General features: G+C 44.6%; 1 protein-coding gene across 1 annotated transcript in view; it reads left to right on the top strand.

Moving 5' to 3' along the window:
* The first annotated feature begins 3,513 nt into the window (after positions 1-3,513).
* TNR (tenascin R) overlaps positions 3,514-14,330 on the top strand; it is a 228,142-nt gene continuing 217,325 nt past the window's right edge. The window contains exon 1 of the mRNA XM_061383275.1: positions 3,514-3,636. The gene's annotated coding sequence lies outside the window, so the exon portion shown is untranslated. The remainder of the gene's footprint in view (positions 3,637-14,330) is intronic.

Genomic DNA, 14,330 nt, shown 5'->3' with positions numbered 1-14,330 from the left:
ATTTCAAATCCTGAAAGACGATGCTGTGAAAGTGCTGCACTCAATATGCCATCAAATTTGGAAAACTCAGTGGTGGCCACAGGAAAAGATTAGTTTTCATTTCAATTCCAAAGAAAGGCAATGCCAAAGAATGCTCAAACTACCACACAATTGCACTCATTTCACACACTAGCAAAGTAATGCTCAAAATTCTGCAAGCTAGGCTTCAACAGTACATGAACCATGAACTTCCAGATGTTCAAGCTGGATTTAGAAAAGGCAGAAGAACCAGAGATCAAATTGCCAACATCCCTCAGATCATCAAAAAAGCAAGAGAATTCCAGAAAAACATCTAATTCTGCTTCATTGACTATGCCAAAGCCTTTGACTGTGTGGATCACAACAAACTGTGACAAATTCTTGAAGAGATGGTAATACTAGACCACCTGACCTGCCTCCTGAGAAACCTATATGCAGGTCAGGAAGCAACAGTTAGAACTGGACATGGAACAACAGACTGGTTCCAAATTGGGAAAGGATTATGTCAAGGCTGTATATTGTCACCCTGCTTATTTAACTTATATGCGGGGCACATAAGTATATGCAGAGAAACACTGGGCTGGGTGAAGCACAAGCTGGAATCAAGATTGCTGTGAGAAACATCAGTAACCTCAGATATGCAGATGACACCACCCTAAAAATTGGCGTAAAACTCAACATTCAGAAAATGAAGATCATGGCATCCAGTCCCATAACTTCATGGCAAATAGGTGGGGAAACAATAGGAACAGTGACAGACTTTATTTTTGGGGCTCCAAAATCACTGCAGATAGTGACAGCAGCCATGAAATTAAAAGACGCTTGCTCCTTGGAAGGAAAGTTATGACCAACCTAGATAGCATATTAAAAAGCAGAGACATTACTTTGCCGACAAAGGTCCACCTAGTCGAAGCTACGGTTTTTCCAGTAGTCATGCACGGATGTGAGAGTTGGACTATAAAGAAAGCTGAGTGCTGAAGAATTGATGCTTTTGAACTGTGGTGTTGGAGGAGACTCTTGAGAGTCTCTTGGACTGCAAGGAGATCCAACCAGTCCACCCTAAAGGAAATCAGTCCTGAATATTCATTGGAAGGACTGATGCTGAAGCTGAAACTCCAATACTTTTGCTACCTCATGCGAAGAGTTGACTCACTGGAAAAGACCCTGATGCTGGGAAAGATTGAGGGTGGGCGGAGAAGGGGACGACAGAGGATGAGATTGCTGGATGGCATCACTGACTCAATGAACATGAGTTTGAGTAAACTCCAGGAGTTGGCAATGGACAGGGAAGCCTGGCGTGCTGCAGTCCATAGGATCACAAAGAGTCGGACGTGACTGAGCAAATGAACTGAACTGATAGACGGTGGGATAATGCATGGGACTGTGTAGGGGGCAGGGAGTGACTGGTCTAAGTTTTGCAGAGGGAATCTGTTTATTTTTGTAATTAAATTAAAAAAAAATTTTTGACTGTGCAATACAACTTGTGGGACTTCAATTCTCCAACCAAGAATTGAACCCAGGCCCCTGGCAGTGAGAGCACAGTCTTAACCACTGGACCCCTAGGGAATTCCCCCAACCCTGTTGAAAGAAACTGACAAATTGCTGACACAGAAGCTTCCCACTTGCAAGAGGTGTTGCTGCTCTATTGGTTGTGGTTCCAACCTGAGAAAATGGCTGTTATGCATTCATTTCCTTAAAGAGTACTTATTGAAAGTGTGTGCTAGCTTTGTGATAGGGACAGAGAATTTGCCCTTGAGGATTTGAGAGTTCAGAGTGAGAACAACACAAATTAATGATGGGTGACTTCTGTGACCTAGCAAGGCGCTGAGTGTCCTGGACTTGAAGAACATGAGAGGGGCTCAGGCTTAGGGGGGATGAGAGGTTTTCTAGAGGAAGTGTCAAACATTTGTCATAATCAGATCATCTAAGTATGTAACCACAGCCACCTTTAAAGATCTCAGAAGGGATTTGCTACATAAAACACATCAGATCAGACTCTTTGTGACCCCGTGAATCGCAGCATGCCAGGCCTCCCTATCCATCACCAACTCCCAGAGTTCACTGAGACTCACGTCCATCGAGTCAGTGATGCCATCCAGCCATCTCATCCTCTGTCGTCCCCTTCTCCTCCTGCCCCCAATCCCTCCCAGCTTCAGAGTCTTTTCCAATGAGTCAACTCTTCGAATGAGGTGGCCAAAGTACTGGAGTTTCAGCTTTAGCATCATTCCTTCCAAAGAAATCCCAGGGCTGATCTCCTTCAGAATGGACTGGTTGGATCTCCTTGCAGTCCAAGGGACTCTCAAGAGTCTTCTCCAATACCACAGTTCAAAAGCATCAATTCTTCAGTGCTCAGCCTTCTTCACAGTCCAACTCTCACATCCATACATGACCACAGGAAAAACCATAGCCTGGACTAGACAGACCTTTGTTGGCAAAGTAATGTCTCTGCTTTTGAATATGCTATCTAGGTTGGTCATAACTTTCCTTCCAAGGAGTAAGCGTCTTTTAATTTCATGGCTGCAGTCACCATCTGCAGTGATTTTGGAGCCCAGAAAAATAAAGTCTGACACTGTTTCCCCATCTATTTCCCATGAAGTGGTGGGACCGGATGCCATGATCTTTGTTTTCTGAATGTTGAGCTTTAAGCCAACATTTTCCCTCTCCACTTTCACTTTCATCAAGAGGCTTTTGAGTTCCTCTTCACTTTCTGCCATAAGGGTGGTGTCATCTGCATATCTGAGGTTATTGATATTTCTCCCAGCAGTCTTGATTCCAGCTTGTGCTTCTTCCAGTCAAGCGTTTCTCATGATGTACTCTGCATATAAGTTACATAAGCAGGGTGACAATATACAGCCTTGACGAACTCCTTTTCCTATTTGGAACCAGTCTGTTGTTCCATGTCCAGTTCTTACTGTTGCTTCCTGACCTGTATACAGATTTCTCAAGAGGCAGATCAGGTGGTCTGGTATTCCCATCTCTTTCAGAATTTTCCACAGTTTATGGTGATCCACACAGTCAAAGGCTTTGGCATAGTCAATAAAGCAGAAGTAGATGTTTTTCTGGAACTCTCTTGCTTTTTCCATGATCCAGCGGATGTTGGCAATTTGGTCTCTGGTTCCTCTGCCTTTTCTAAAACCAGCTTGAACATCAGGAAGTTCACGGTTCACATATTGCTGAAGCCTGGCTTGGAGAATTTTGAGCATTACTTTACTAGCGTGTGAGATGAGTACAATTGTGTGGTAGTTTGAGCTGGATATATAATCCTTCTGTAGAATTTTGACCTTAAATATTTGCTACTTCCTTGCAAAGCTCTGAGATTGAATGAAAGAAAACTAATGATGTAAAGCGAACTCTCTGAAGAGGAAAAAAATAACAATAAAGAACAGTTTTCTTTAGAAACCCACATTATACCTCCAAGTTTTTTGAAATGGAGATGTGGCAGTTGAGATGGAAAGGGAAACACAAATTCCTTATTTTAAAGCCATAAACATATTTCTTCCCTCCCCGTCTCTGTTTCAGGTGGCCGTATCATCATTACTGCACAGACCAGGTCTCTTTGGGCATTAGGATTAAAGAACGTGTGGAAAAGAGAAAACACCGAGGACGCCATCACTAAAGGTACCGTTTTCTGTGAACCTTTAACCATCCATCATTGCAATGGCCAGTCTGAGGCTTTCAGTTGTGACTGCGTATGCGTATTCCCGGGATTTGAGACTCCTTGTCACTGCAACAACAGCCTCAGGGACAGACTCCCTGCCATGAGGTGGTCAAGAGCACCAGCTCCCCTGGGCTTTATGCTACCTCAGAAAAAGCTGGAGAAACTGGGCACCAAGGTTTTGACACCTTATAAAATATTTCAGAAATGCATTTCAAACATAGTTGGTCATAAAAGTGTGCGACTGCACACAGCCCCTCCAAGAGGCTAGACTTGCTCCCCAACCCAGCCATGCATACTCTGAGCCTGCAGGAATCAGTGCTAAATTATTCACCAGCCTGACTCTAAAATTTTTGGAGTTCCAAAACCTCTAATAAAGTATTATGAAAGAATATCCATCTCTTTATCTCTATCCATAACTATTTATATAGCTTAGAGGAAAAATCTGTCGTTTTATTTCTTTTAATTTAAAAGCTTTCCTAATTCCTTTTTCATACCACATATATATGTCTAAAGAATTTTCAGGTTGAAATAATAACCTCTAAAAAATGGTCCATGGGAGAAGGCTCTCAGGATTCACAGAGTTGACAGGCACGATGAATATTTCGCTCCTTTAATAACTTTTCTTGGCACTCAGACTTGGTACTCCGAACTGGGAACTTTTCAAAGAGGGGTGGCTCTTTTTTTTTTTTATTATACAAAACAATGACAATATACCCACTTGCCTTCTCTTCTCTATTCGTTCACAAAACTGCTAAGGTTTGTTCAGGAAAAACTCATTTCATTCCTCAGATTCATGATGCTCTCATTATCTATCATGGTGCTCTACAGTGGCAAGACACATCTTTTATGAAGCCCTGCATTAGAATTAACCCAGCATATCCTCAGTGACATCTTGCCTTACTTAGGGCACACTTGACCACAAAGTACCTCAGGCCATTTAAAACACCTTTGAATGTACAAACTCACAAGAGACATCATTGCACTAAGCGGGCTATCAGCCATTCACACTTAAGAGTGAACTGGTTAATTTGATGCTCTTAGGCTAACGGCTGGTTGAGATCAAGTTCTCTGCAACTAAGCAGAGCTGGAATAGGTGGACCATCTGGACAGCAAAGAGGGGCAACTATTAAGATGAAGACTTTAAAATTACCAGCTCTCTATTTGGAGACAGTATTTGTATAGAACATTTGACGAACTATTTGCAATTAAAGATTAAACTCTCCCAACCCCCATCCTCTGTCAAAGAAAATTGCTTAAATAAAAATAGGTGGTCTCTGAACTGACTTCTGAATAACGTGGCTTCAGTAGAATCTGGGATGGTGTCCTCCTCTAAATCGATGTTGAATAAATATTGAAAGAATATTGGTTTAAAGGTGAGACAAATTATGAGCTTGGCAAGAACAGGCACATATTTTCATTCATTCCTGATATCTGATGATGATATCTGATGGAAGGGTTGGAGGGATGAAAGAGGGAGCCCAGGATCTTACCAGACTGAATGAGACTCTGTGGGGGATCTGAGAAGCCTGTGTGCAGGATTGTGGGAGAGGGAATGGAGACAAACATCCTGTCTGGAGGCAGCCTTACTGCAGCAAGGAGAACTCTACGAAATCAGAGAATACTCAGGAAAAGCAAGGATAAGACTGAAGTTTAAAGCAGGGCCTGGGGATGATTCCTGTAATAGTGTGATTTATAACAAGAAATATTAATATATATTTGGTTTTCATGCCATTTCTGGCACAAAATTCCTAAAACTTTCCCAGGCTCTAAACGTGAAATACGTGTTTCTTGGTTTCAGTCACACTCGAGTTTGTTAAAAGAGGTGATTTTTGGAAATCTTCTAAGGATGGGGGCTGGTTGCCAGGGCAACCAATCATGTGATTAGAGGGTTGGAACTTTCAGTCCCACCCTGCACAACCTCTGGGGAGGGGAGAGGAGAGGGACTGGAGACTGAGTTCAGTCACCAATGGCCAATGATTCAGTCAAGCCTGTGTAAAGAAGCCTCCATAAAAACCCACCAGGATCGGGTCTGGGATCTTCTGGGTTGGTGAACTAGGATGCTTCCATGTGCCACCATGCTGGGGAAGAAGCTCCTTTGAAACTCTTTGTTCAGAACCTCCCCTGTGTATCCCTTCAACTGGCTGTTGATGCATTTGTATCCTTCAATATTCTTCATAATAAACCAGTAATCTAGTGAGTCAAGTGGTTTCCCAAGTTCCGTGAGTCATTCTAATAGCAAGTTAATAGAACTGGAGGAGGATGTGTGGGAATCTCCAATTTGTAGCAGTAGGTCAGAAGCACAGATGACAACCTGGATTTGTGATTAGCATCTGAAGCGGAGGGTAGTCCTGTGGAACTGAGCCCTCATGCTGTGGACTCTGATGCTCTCTCTGAATAGATGGAGTGGGAATTGAGTTGAATAGAAGGACACCCAGCTGGTGTCACAGAGAACTCCTTGGTGTGTGGGGGTGGGGAGAGAAACCACACATCACAATTGGTGTCAGAATCAGAACTGTAATCCCAAACTACATCAGAGCCATAAACATGCAGGGTTAAACTCAGTGTCTCCCAGGTTCAGGGAGAGTCAAGCCACAGCTGGGTGTGAGGGCCAACTAAGTGTGATGGTTCCAGGCAGAGGAGTTGGATCCTACTGGACCCTGAGGGTGGGACTTCTCAGAAGTCTACGGGAAGCAGTATCCAGAGGTAGTTCTCAGAAGCACCGGCTGCTCTGTTGATTAAATTTGAAAGCGGTCTCCCGACACAGAGGCCAGTCTCTCTCTGCCAAGACTTGTTACATGTATTTGAGTTTTAAAATATTTATTTATGCATTTATTTGGCTGAATCGGGTCTTAGTCGCAGCACGCAGAATTTTTGTTGCGGCACCCAGGCTTCTCCCTAGTTGTGTGTGGGCTCAGTGGTACCCAAGGGCTTAGTTGCCCCCTTATGGTCTTGTGGGATCTTAGTTCCCTGAACAGGGATCGAACCTGAGTCCCCTGCATTGGATTTCTTAACCACTGGACCACCAGGGAAGTCCCCCATTTATACGACTGACCTCACAGGAGAGCATGGCTTGTCCAGATTAGCCCCCTCCCCCATGTACTTCCAAATAGCTGCTCACCAGCACGGTTTGGTGTTGCAATTGCTGAAGTTACCAAGCAGGAAGGTCAGCTGGAACAGAGGTGCCTTCACCAGGCTGATGAGAACTGTCTTACTCAGCCTACGGCTGCCCCACCTTCATTCCCCATGCATTTGAAAGAAGCTTATTTTAAAAGCTGATTAGATGAGCCCTTAATAACATTAGAATTTAAATGGCCCCAGATAGGCTTTCAGCTTCTCACCAAATTGAGATAAATGTGATATTTGGGGAACTGAGCTTCCAGCTTCATGACGGCTCCCGACCGCAGTCGGGATTTGAAGAACCACATTCTCCCCTGTTTTCTGGCAAACTGATCCTGGGTTGTGAGGCTAATCTGGACAATCCATGCCCTCCTGTGAGGTCAGCTGTATAAATGGGGGGCTTCCCTGGTGGTCCAGTGGTTAAGAAACCCGCCTTCCAATTCAGGGGACTCAGGTTCAATCCCTGTCCAGGGAACTAAGATCCCACATGCCCACATGCATCTGTGAGGTCTCTTTCGTCTCTAAAAGTCTAGGATTCTGTGTGCAGATGCATGTCCATGATTGTGCATTTTCAAGGAAAGGAGAGTTAGGGACTTGTGCTGTGATTAGTCTGACTCTGTGTGACCCTATGGACCGTAGCCCGCCAGGCTCCTCTGTCCGTGGGGATTCTCCAGGCCAGAATACTAGAGTGAGTTGCCATGCCCTCTTCCATGGGATCTTTGATAGCTTCCAATTCCAGGTAACAAAGCTTTATTGAGGAAATACTATTTGGCCATTTAATTCAATACTGATGTTAATACCTGACTTTCTGCTGAGACTAACATAAAATGGTCAGAGGTATAAATATTTCATCTTGGTTCTCATGTCCCCGTAACTCTCTTAGGTGGGTTTAGCTCTGGGAAGGATATGATTGCCTTCCAATTTAACACTCTTTTGTAAGTTTTAGAAAAAGTTAAAAACAGAATGGGAGCGGGTGAAGTGGGAAACCAACCCAAGGTGAACAGGAACAGATGGCTCTGTGTTGAAATAATTGTATTCTTCTTTTTTTTAAAAAAAAAAAAATTTATTTATTTAGGTGGTTGTGCAGGGTCTTAACTGCAGCACTTGGGATCTTTTTCTTTCTTTCTTTCTTTTTAGTTGTGGCATGCAGGATCTTTAGCTGCGACGTGTTAGCTCTTAGTTCCCTGAGCAGGGATCAAACCCTGGGCCCCCTGCACTGGGAGATTGGAGTCCCTGCCATTGGCCCACTAGGGAAGTCCTGAGATAAATGTATTTTACAAACAGATAAACAACAACTGAGTTGTCTTCTCCCACTCATCTTTCCCCAACCAAACCAGACCCATGGGTGGCCTTAGGATAAAAGCTGGAGGTTCTTAAAATCACAGCTTGCACTTTTAATAGAGGTAGTCAACCCAGAAGTGCCTGAATGTAAGCTTCCTTCTGTTCTTATGGCCTTTCTAAAGAAGCCAAACCTTGAGCTTAAACCTTGCATTTGCATTCCAGTGGGCAAAAACCTTCTTCCATGTTTCCCTGAGGGCTTCCCTGGTGGTGCCAGTGGTAAAGAATCCACCTGCCAATGCAGGATACATAAGAGATGTGGGTTTGATCCCTGAGCTGGGAAGATCCCCTGGAGGAGGGCATGGCAACCCACTCCAGTATTCTTGGCTGGAGAATTCCATGGACAGAGGAGCCTGATGGGCTATATAGTCCACGGGGTTGCAAAGAGTTGGACATGACTGAAGCAACTTAGCACAGACACATACGTTTCCCAAGTGAAGCTAAGAATTTCAAAGGGCCAGCTAAGAGTGGATGCAAGAACCTGTGCCCAGCCACAGCCGTGGGTTCACCCACTTCTCCAGCTCAGGTCCTAAGAATCCCAAACTCACCTAGCCTTTAGGGGCCATGAGGGAGTTTCAGGAGGAAAAGATCTGTAATCCATGTAAACTGTGGCTTGAATGGATTCAAACAGAAACTATAGTTTGAACACAAATGGCTGCTCCAACTGCCTCATCAAAATGCAGATGAAGAGGAGCAGCTAAGTAGAGCTCCAGGCATGTATTTCTCTCTAAACCTTGGATCAACCTCGTGCAGGACAGAGCTCACCTGTGTTTCCACGCTGCTCTACCTAGGAGAGGGCAGAGTGTCATGTCAGAGGAGTCGCCACTGAGCCTCCACCTTCAGTCCTGCTCCAGAGCAAACTTAGCACCCCATCCAATGGTGATAAACTTTCATAAAGAGCATAGTATCTAAAAGGCCACTGTTCATTAACGTACTTTGAATACTTGTGTTTTCTCTCAAAGTCTTGCAGTTTACTTGGGCAAAATGTACTGATGTTGGGTGTGTCCACTGGCTGTTTACCCTCCAGCTCACCTCTCCTTTTGCTAAGGGTCCTGTTGTTGTTCAGCTGCTGAGTCATGTCCAGTTCTTTGCAAGCTCATGGACTGTACCACGCCAGGTTTCCCTGTCCTTCACCATCTCCCGGAGTTTGCTAGAACTCATGTCCATCATATCAGTAATGCCATCCAAACATCTCATCTTCTGCTGCCCCCTTGTCTTCTTGCTTTGAATCTTTCCCAGCATCAGGGTCTTTTCCAATGAGTCGGCTCTTCTCATCACATGGCCAAAATATTGGAGCATCAGCTTCAGCATCAGTCCATCCAATGAATATTCAGGGTTGATATCCTTTAGGACTGACCGGTTTGATCTCCTTACTGTCCAGGGGGACTCTCAAGAGTCTTCTTCAGCAACACAGTTCAAAAGCATCAGTTCTTTGGTGCTTAGTCTTCTTTATGGTCCAACTCTCACATCCATACATGTGGACCCATGTTAATCCTGGGGCCACATAAAAACAGCATCACTTGCTTTTGCTCCTCTCCTTCCTAGAAGGCCTCTGCAGGTCATCCTCCCTGACTTGCTTTGTCCTGTGTCTCTGGACAGAGAGTGTCCTTGCTCCTTGCCAAGGCTAACTCTTCCATGGAACCCTTAGTCCCCTTCCACCACCTCCTCCAGAGCCTTCATCCAGTCATTGCCTCAATCATATCAATCATATTTCCTCTCACTTTCTGCCAGTTCTTCCCCTTCTGCTTATAAACCAGACTTGGTCTGCAGTCAAACCAGCAAACAAACAAACAAAGGCAGCTCTTCCTTGATTCCATGATTATCTTTTTCTTTTATCCCAGACTCTGTGAAAAAAATGTTCTACCTTCACATCTCACCATACTGTCACTCTTTAATCTCATGGAAACTGGTGCATCCTACCCACCCATGCAACAGATTCAAGTGAATTCAGTAAATGAGCATGGAGCACATACTATGTGCCACACCCAGTCTGGATCCTGACCACAAGAAGGACACACTCTTACAAGGCAGGCAAACAGGCTAACCCTCCCTGCCAAATTACAAAGTGTGTAAAAGTGCTGGGTACCACAGTCAGGCGGGATGGGAATCATCAGCCAGGTCTTGGGGGCAGGGAGTGGAAAAGAGCGTGCCATAGGAGCTCTGTAGACAAATGAGGAGTCCAGGCAGGGAGAGGAGAAAATGAGAAAAGTGGGGGACCGTCCGGATAGAAGGAGTACCATGGGCAAGGTCACTGAAGCTACTGAGGCAGCGCGACAGGTAGACAGCAGCCAGACACGCTCTGTGTTGAGGCTACAGAGCGTGACAGACACTGAGTCTTAGATGTGCGATCCTGAGAAACTGCAACCCTTTCTTGTGGACCATGCTGGGGTGGAAGCCAGGGAGTGATGTAGACTCAGACTGCCCTTTAGGAAGATCACTGGAAGCAGCAATTAGAAGGGGAAAATCAGACATGAAGCTGCTCTCATCACCCAGAGAAGCAGGAGAGAGACCTGAACTTAAAGAGCGGCTCTGGGGATGGAGGAGAGATGCTAGCACAAGGTCCTCCGTCCTCCACGAATCCCGTTTTGGATCCACCCAAACAGATGTTCGCTCTTCCTGCTTAAAACCCTCAGGGCACCTACTGTGCTTTTCTTATTGTCCTCACTCAACTTCTGCTACAGTCATCCGTGTATTTCTCTGCTTTTCCTTTTCAAATTGTGCCTTTGTCTCCCCTTCCTCAAATTACACTACCTTGCCCAGAATAACTGCTGAAGAAAAGGTTATTTAGTTTAATTGAATTTTCAAGAGCTTCAAACCATGAATAATTGAGGAATCAGCCATGTATAAGTGCCCATCATTTACATAATTGTATAAACAAGCTGATAATTTTTTTCCTCATTATTTTTATTATCCCAGAATGCCCGCTGTCTTCTTCGTTCTCTGGATTTTTAGGGATATGGTAAACAAGTGTTCTCTAACACACATGTGGCAGAGATACCACTCGGCCCTCACCTCCCCAGGCAAGGGAAGCAGTTGAAAGGAGGGAACAGATGATTGCACTGATTGAGTATCAAAGCCATGAACAAATATGGTGAAATATGCCATCTGAAGAGACAGAGAACTGCAGAGCACACTGCATGAAGGGACCTGCACAGAATCCCGAAGGTCAATGAGTAGATACGAATTGATTAAGCAAAGTACTTACTGAGATTGCTTTCCAACATACTGGTGAGAATTGATCCTAAGCAGGACCCATATTTATAGTGAAAACATTTATGTAAAGTTACCCTTTGGTATGTCATCAAAGCACATTTAAATGGTTCAGATTTCTCCCCAAATGAAAGCATCAACAGTACTGTTAACAGCTATGTTGTAGGAAGTTAACCAGCACTTAGGATTTTGTGATTGAATTTTTTATGTGTGGATCTGATTGGCCCCATAGCAGCTTTTGCTGGGGCAACTTTTTATAACCCAGAGATTAGCTCCTCTTTCTTGCCATCTCACATCAAACCAAAGGATTCAGACTGGCCCAGAGTTAGTGCTATCAGGTATGGTATCCAGATGGTCACCCAGTAAATTCCTGGCTCCTAGGAGGGCTTCCCTAGTGACTCAGCAGTAAAGAATATGCCTGCAATGCAGGAGACATGAGTTCGATTCCAAGGTCAGGAAGATCCCCTGGAGGAGGGCATGGCAACCTACTCCAGTATTCTTGCTTGGAGAATCCCATGGACAGAGGAGCCTGGTGGGTTATGGTCCACGAGGGTCACAAAGAGTTGGACACGACTGAAGCTACTGAGCACAGAGCACACACAGCTCCTAGGAAACTAGGAATCAGAAATCTCCCAAACCTGGATATATCCAACATACTTACACAGTGGTGCAAGCACCACCAGCCTGGGGCACTTAGGCAGTTGGGAAAAACAGAAGTGAAATGCAGTGGCTAAGAGGACAAGACAGGAAGATAAGGAAAAAAGAGAAAGGGTCAGAAGACCCAGTTAGTGATTTTTTACTGAGTAATCTGTGTGTGTGTGTGTGTCAAGTATAAAAATATGCATAAGGGCCACACAAAAGCACCTATACTGGTTCCCACCCTCAAGCTCTTTGGGATTGAGTCAGGAGGACAGTTCTAAACTCAGAAAACCAGTGAAACACCAAGCACAGCAATATAAGCAAGTGCTAAATAGAACACCCTGGCATCGACTGTATTAGTTACTGAGAACCAAGAGAGAATGAGTGTCACAGCACTCAGGCAAGTGGAGATGGCCAAAGAAGACCTCGTGGAAGAGGTAGTGGGCTTTGGGCTGTCTTTTTAAGCAAATTTTACTTTTATTTTTTTTTGGCTGTACTGGGTTTTCTTTGCTGTGTGTGGGCTCATACAGCTCACTATCAGAAAAAACAAACAGCCCAATCAAAAAATGAGCAGAAGACCTAAACAGACATTTCTCCAAAGAAGACATACAGATGGCCGATAAACACATGGAAAACTGCTCAACATCACTCATTGTTAGAGAAATCCAAATCAAAACTACAATGAGGTATCACCTCACAGAAGTCCCAATGGCCATCACCAAAATATCTACCAACAATAAATGCCCGAGAGGGTGTGGAGAAAAGAAAGCCCTCTTGCACTGTTGGTGGGAATGTAAACTGGGCTTTTCTCTAATTGCAGTGAATGTAAGCTACTCTCCAGCTGTGGTGCTTGGGCTTCTCATTATGGTGCTTCTCAAGCTGCACAGCGCAGGCCCTGGGGCACAAGCTCAGTAGTTGCGGCTCATAGGATTAGTTGTCCCAAGTCATGTGGAATCGGAGTGAACCCACATCCCCTGCATTGGCAAGTGGATTCTTATCCACTGTACCACCAGGAAGTCCTTAAGTTTAGTCTTAAGGAAAGGTGGTTCAAAGCCAGGAGTCAGAATAAATGTGACTCCTTGGACTAGGGAAAAAAGTCAGACCAAGAGAAGAGGGAAAAAGAGAACAGGAGAAGTGAAAGTTGCTGCTGATGGTGACGGCAGAGCTATCACAGCTGCTTCACATCTCTCTGGGCACCTGCGCCAACCTTTGGATTGCCTTGGCCAAAGACCAATGATTTACAGGCAGAACACGTTTCTGTAATCCCAGACGTCTCTATAGAATTGGACTAGAGCCAGCCAATTTTTGTTGTCTCTGTAATCACAAAGTGAAGCATCTTTTTCCCTGTGTTTGCTTGAGAGGAATGTTGTTTACACAGAAAGCCTCTCACACTTCAGACTGATCCTTGACAACTGAATTCTCACATTACTAACAATAGGGTGTAAAGAACCCACCGAACTTCATGAGAGACAAGATGGCTTCATTAGCTGAATGTTCCAGTAGGCTCTGAAAAATAAAGAGCTTGGTAAATTAAGTATAATTTATTGGATGCATTTCAAGTGGGTTTGAGAGAGAAGCAGAAATTGCCCACAAAATTTATTTTAACTGGCACTGTGAAATCTCCTTGCCGTGAAAATCACTCTCCAACCCTACCTTCACCCCATCTCAGATTTTAAGAATATAAAATGAAATATAAAATCCTCAGTTCTGCCATGTGTCTGAAATTCTACCATCTAAGATATAGTCTTAAGGCACAGTGTTTCTCAAATGTCCCTTCTGAAAGGCATGTGTCCCAAGGCATGTGTTCTATCTAAAAGTCACTAAAGGAGGGAAGTACAGAGCAGAGAAGGAGAAATGATGGTGGAAGAAGAGGAAAAAATAATTTTAGAACACAGGGCCCTGCTAGGAAAGGCAGGATTGAGGAGGGTATCCCATGCAAGCAGCAGATGGTCTGGCTAGCTGATGAGCAGAGGAGGGGTAGAGAATCGAGCCAGAAGGAGAGAGACAGAGAGAAAATCATGATGGAACAAAGCTAGAAGCAAACTTTGTCTCCTTCGTGGTGTGGCCTGGAGAAGCCCATGCTAATTAGAGAGTTCCCACGCAAAAGACGGGTGCATCCAGGTACCATCTGTGAACTCTCACCATTGCTTAGGAGATTAAAGAGGAGAGAGACAGCTAGCAGGCAGGGCGGCTTGGGAGGCCATGTAGCTGAACCTATGTGTGTGCAGCTAAGTCTAGTTCAGCCACAGCAAAACCGCAACAAGTCTTTCATTAAGCACAGAGAAGAAAATGCCTAGAGATCACTCCACTTGCAGAACAATTGTGGCCGTGGGCCAAGGGAGCGCCACGC

Source organism: Bos javanicus, chromosome 16, assembly GCF_032452875.1.
Source record: "Bos javanicus breed banteng chromosome 16, ARS-OSU_banteng_1.0, whole genome shotgun sequence".
Taxonomy (NCBI): domain Eukaryota; kingdom Metazoa; phylum Chordata; class Mammalia; order Artiodactyla; family Bovidae; genus Bos; species Bos javanicus.
Note: the sequence above shows the minus strand (reverse complement) of the source record. Positions and strands in the feature narration are given on the sequence as shown.